The 6,039-nt window shown below is 40.6% G+C and overlaps 1 protein-coding gene across 3 annotated transcripts in view; it reads right to left on the bottom strand.

Moving 5' to 3' along the window:
- GPC5 (glypican 5) overlaps nucleotides 1–6,039 on the bottom strand; it is a 730,379-nt gene that overhangs the window by 596,037 nt on the left and 128,303 nt on the right. The gene's annotated exons all lie outside the window — the stretch shown is intronic.

Here is a 6,039-nt window from a genome sequence, read left to right as displayed (position 1 = left end):
CATGTTTTTTCACAGCTGCAGTTGGATGCTTATCTGTGGATGGAGGGAAATGGAAAGTGATGGTGTTCAACTGTATATTAAGTTAGGTATCAAACCTTCTTTTACAACACAATGAGATTAGAATACAGAAGTGTTTAAGATGAGCACTTTGAATTCAATTACTGTTCAGCAGCTTCCACAAATCAGTTTATATTGATCTTCTGAAGTAATTTAAATTAATCACTTTATCAAGTTATTTAAATTCAACAACGTAAAGGTGGCACAAGCATAAGCCAAAAGTTTCAGGCAGAACTCCACAATTTTACTCCAAAGTCTGCTTTGCTGAAAATTACATATTTCAGATTTTCCTTTTTTCAAGAAGTATATGGCATGTAGCTCACTCTGGTTCTGTCTTTTGTAAATTGTTAATGGGAATACATGTTTGCTTAAAGTTAAATGCACACAAGGCTGAATACAGTTAGACATTTTGATATGAAGAAAAATATAATTTATTTTATGATTAAAATTAAAGATATAATACAAATTGTAAATTTAAAATATAACTAATTTTATAACTGAAGCACTCCCAGATCCCTTTCTGCTGAGCTGCTCTCCATCCACTCATGTCCCAGCCTTTACCTGTGTCCAGAATTACTCTGTTCCAGGTGCGGATCTTGGCATTTTCCTTTGTTGAACTTCATGCCGTTGATGACTGTCCAATGCTCCAGTGTATCTAGATCCCTCTGAAAGGGCCTCTTGTCCCTCCAAAAGTCAACAGCACCTCCTACTTTGGGATCATTAGCAAACCTGCTGAGGATGCATTCTACCCCTGTATCCAGATCACTGATAAAACTATTGAACAGAACTGGCCCTAGAATTGAGCTCTGGGAACACTGCTAGTGACCAGCTGCCAGCCAGGTGTAGGCCCATTTATTACAACCCTTTGATCTCAAACAACTGTTGAGCCAGTTGTTGGCTCAGCATAGTTTGAACCTGTTCATCTCACAGTTGGCTTATATGTTTGATCTATGGAAAGTTGGATCATCTAGTTCAACAGCCCTGTTCAAGCAGGGTCAACTTGAACAAAGCAGCTACAACTTACCCCACCTGCAATGTACACTGTATTCCTGATAAACTATGGGATGTTGCTGGCAGTGGAACCTGGCAATGACCTTGCTCCTCTGCTGCTGCTGTAGTGTAAACCTGTGAAGAGCCAAAGGTTGACAGAGTGTGGGGCACCTGCACATCTTCCCCAGGATCCACTTCCATCACACCTACTCATACTCCCTTTCACAGAATCACAGAATCATTAGGGTTGGAAAAGACCTCTAAGATCATCTGGTCCAACCATCACCATACTACCAATGTCACCCACTGAACCATGTCCCTAAGTGCCAGGTCCAACCTTTCCTTAAATACCCCCAGGGACGGTGACTCCAGCACTTCCCTGGCCAACCTGTTCCAATGCCTGACTATTCTTTCTGAGAAGAAATGTCTCCTAATTTCCAACATAAACCTGCCCTTGCACAACTCGAGGCCACTCTCTCTAGTTCTATCACTAGTTACCTGTGAGAAGAGGCCAACCCCCAGCTCCCTACAACTTCCTTTCAGGTAGTTGCAGAGAGCAATAAGATCTCTCTCCCGTGAGCCTCCTCTTTTCCAGACTAAACACCCCCAGTTCTCTCAGCCACTCCTCACAGGACTTGTGTTCCAGGCCCTTCAACAGCTTTGTAGGCCTTCTCTGGACACTCTCCAGGGCCTTGATGCCCTTCTTGTAGTGAGGGGCCCAAAACTGAGCACAGTACTTGAGGTGCGACCTCACCAGAGCAGAGTAGAGGGGAAGGATCACTTCCCTGATCACTGCCCTGATCCTCTCTCAGTCTCTGCATCCTGTCTCAGAGAAAATCCTTCTTTGGAGTTAAACGTGTCTGTTTTCCTTTCCAGCCAGAAACTGCAAGTGATTCCCTATACATACAAAATGGGCATACATACATACTTCTATATGCACAGTGTGGTTTGGCGATTCAATTCCAGAAGTAAGCATGCTGTAAATCGTCTTGTCTCCCTAACACCCAGGCTACTAGTGGTAACAGGACTGAAGTTTGGGAAAAGCTATATAATCTAGGCCACTGGTCCTTACCATGTCCATCCTGTGATAGAACACTCCATCCAACACAGACAGCGCTTCTCCTTTCTGCCCACACAAAGTGCAGCTGGAGACTTGTGTTACATGGGGCTTTCTTGTGAACAGAGAGGGAGTGATCTCAAAGGTAGTACGAGCAATCATGACCAAGGAGCAGGAGCGTGTGTAGAAGGAAGTCTGAGAGTTGAATGTAGTAAGTTGTTCCTGATCTCAAGCTGCTCTTTTTTTTTTTTTTTAAACTACAGAATTGGAGAACTCCCTCATAATGATGCTGCCTGCACGTCTCTGCACTGTGTAAATGCTAAAATATGATGCCTACACAGCAGCAGATGAATCATAGACAGATGAAGTCAACTATTTGGAAGAGTCAGCTAGATATTTGGCTCTACTTATCTATTTCCAATCAGATAAAGTACGCCTAGAATGTCTGCAATAGAGAAATTTACTATGCAGCTTAAATACCAAGAATACATATAATAAACCAAAATAGTCATAAATTATATAATGCAGTATAATCTGCTTAATGTGTAAAAGAATAACTGAATAGGTTACTCTGTAATAATTGCCAGTTTTGCTTTAGTATATACAGGAAATTATGCTGTGAAATTATCTTTTCACATAGTTAATTCTTCTTATATGTAGAACTTTTATTTCTTTTTAACTATTGTTTTGATTTTCAGGCTATGTTATTTCATAAAAGCATCTAAACAGAAGTTTTTATTACATTTAATTTACAAATAACAAAATCTTGAATGCATCACTTTCAAACGTTTCTCATTTCATTTAATATTAAGGGAATGAGAAGACTGAAGTGGCAAGAGAAAATGTGTAAAGTTAAGGTTAAAGCCCTTATCCATTTTGATAAAGGTTATGCAGCATTCCCATTCATAGTCCTCAAAATCAAGGAATGATGAATTGCTGATTCCTCCAGCCATGAGTCAAAATAAGAGAAGTTGGTGGTAAAATAGTTACTGTAGTTGAGTCAAATGTGGGTCTCTTCTGTGTGTATACTGTTAGGTGCACTGAAACATATGGAAATAGTATTAAAAGACATTCATACGGCAATGTTTAATTAGAGACACTGAATTGTTTTAGAGTAAATGTTTATTATTTTCCTCATTTCCGCATTTTTCTGAATCTTCATTTTTAATGGAAGTGTTGTGGTTTTTTTTTCTTCAATTTTCCTGAATTTTCATTAGATGGTTAACTCTTAAGTTTTTCAAATAAATTCAAGGGCAGATATTTTAAATAAAACTTAGAAGTACAGCCTAATATTTTCCTTACAGTAAAATATTGTATCTCTGACTGTTATCAAATCAACAACTGTTTTTGATAAACACTGTACTGTGTGTTCTTACAGGTATCTAATACAGAAGTTCATTTCAGGTGGGCTGAATATAGCTCACAAGCTACAACTTTGTTTTTAAGTATGCGATGAATTTCAGATCTCTTTCATGACCTGATTAATGTAGCAGATTTATAATTATAATTTTCCAGAATTAAGATTCCTTTAAAATAGCACGATGAAAGTTTTATTTTTAATATGATCAAATAGCTTCTGAACTTATTTAACATGAATCCATTCTTAGCAAGTAACCAAAGTGCAGTAGCTATGAAGCAGTATGCATAGTACTGCTATATTTGGAGGTATATAAGTAAATAAAAGGGATTTAGATAGTAAGGCAATGGATTCATAGGATAGCTATTTCAAAAGATGCCAATTTCTTGCAACTCTTTAAGTGCCTCAACTTGTCAAATTATGAAAGTTACTAAATATCCAAGTATGGGAATTCCCACAATTAGAAATATGGTTAATCTGGTCTTTTGTTGACCAGCAAGCTACCTCCTTCCCTAAAATAAAAACTGCAATTGTACTGTGGCTTGCAAGCAAATAAGTGTGTATTTGGGTCATCCAAATGTGTTTTTCATTGCCTTCATTCAGTTTCTTTTTTTAAATCTCAGGAATTAATTGGTTTAGTGCATTTCTGGAAGTACTATGTATTCTGGAACGGCATTGAATAAGGTTGTGCAATTCTACACCAGAAAAGCCCCAGTAAAAAGTAGCTACATAAACCAGATCCTAGAAGAAACAGAAAAGCAAATATTCTATTGATAATGTTTTTTAATATCTCTCTTCCTGGGAATATGAAATTCAACATGTCACTACTGCAGCAATTCAGACTGCTTAGGTGTTTACAAGTAGTGAGTGAGTGTGGTGGTTTTCCAAGTTGGGCAACTGAACTCAACCACAACCATTCTCTCACTCCTCATCAAAGGAAAAGGGGAAGGACATAGGATGAAAAGGGTTCAAGGGTTGAGATAAGGACAGGGAGACCATCCAGCAATTATTGTTACAGGCAAAACAGACTCATAATGGGGAGATTAATATAATTTATTGCCTGTCACTAGCAGATTAGAAGACACAAACCAAAAAAAAACTAGAAACACCTTCCCCTCAACCATCCTGTACCACCTCCTCCCCCCAGGGGAACAGGGAATGGGGGCTGCAGTCAGTCCCTAATGCTTCATCTTCACCACTCCTTCACAGTCACTCTCTGCCATCCCTCCCATGGGATGTCATCCTTCCTGAACTGATCCTGTGGGGGCTGCCCACAGGCAACAGCTCTTCAGGAACTGCTCCCACATGGGTCCGTACAATGGGGTCCATCCCCCAGTAGCAAACTGCTCCAGCACGGGTTCCCCCACAGGCAGCAGCTCTCCCCAGACCCCTGCTCCTGCGTGGGCTCCTCTCCACGGGCTGCAGCTCCAGCCCGGGGCCTGCTCCTGCAGGGGCTCTCTATGGGCTGCAGCGTGGAGATCTGCTCCATGGGGGACCCATGGGCTGCAGGGGGACAGCCTGCTCCACCAGGGGCCTCTCCACAGGCTGCAGGGGAACTGCTGCTCTGGTTCCTGGAGTACTTCCTGCAATGACCTTGGTGTCTGCAGGGTTGTTTCTTACTCCTCTCTCTCCCAGTTGTGCAGCTTTTTCTTTTTCCTTTTCTTGAATGTGTTCTCACAGAGGCTCAATCAACATCACTCACTGCCTCGGCTTTGGCCAGTGGCAGGTTCTTTTTGGAGCCATCTGGAGCTAGATCTGACCTGACATGGGGCAGCTGCTGGGCTCTGCTCAGAAAGGCCACCCCTGCAGCCTCCCTGCTACCAAGCCCTAGCCACAGAAGCCCAATACAGCTAGTCATTTCACAAAAAATAATAAGTAAGCAGAGTTCTAAATATAGTCTATTAGCTTCTTACTGCTGGCATTCTAAGACAAAAGCACAAGAAAGATTATTTTTTTTTCTATTATCAACAGTGTTAAAAAAAGAGCCAGACAAAAGTCTCTTTCTGTACAATATAATCATGCACATTTTCAGAAGACATATAACTTAGAATTTCTTTCAGGATTAAGCTAAGAGAAATATATGCAAGTCTTTGTATGCATATATAGCTTTCTACATCATAGTCACATACTTCATTTTCCTCCAGATCCCCAAATCATGAGTGCCCAGAATATACAATGAACAACTAATCAATATTTCTTTTCATCTCTTTTACTCAGTATTAATCTCAGACACCGTCGATCTTTTGGGATTCAACAACAGTAGCTTAATGTTAAGTTTAGTTTGGAGGAAAGATTTTAATTATAAAGGCTTATGCCTTTTCTCATTCTTTTCTTTACTGATCCTTTCCCCTCTTCCTTCAGCTCTTGCCTCAAACCCATTTCACCTCCTCTCAAGTCCGCCATGATGCCAGCACATGACAGCACAATTCCTTACACCATGAAACCAAACCAGGGCTTCCTGAACCAGCTTTTTTTTTCAGCTGCCTAACCAGCATCCACACAGGGAAAGGGATGAAGAAACATAGCTGAGGTTGATGCCAGACCAAGACGTAGCAAGCCAAAGTGAGGCTGGTTTAAG

The sequence above is a fragment of the Anas acuta genome, chromosome 1 (assembly GCF_963932015.1).
Source record: "Anas acuta chromosome 1, bAnaAcu1.1, whole genome shotgun sequence".
Taxonomy (NCBI): Eukaryota; Metazoa; Chordata; class Aves; order Anseriformes; family Anatidae; genus Anas; species Anas acuta.
Note: the sequence above shows the minus strand (reverse complement) of the source record. Positions and strands in the feature narration are given on the sequence as shown.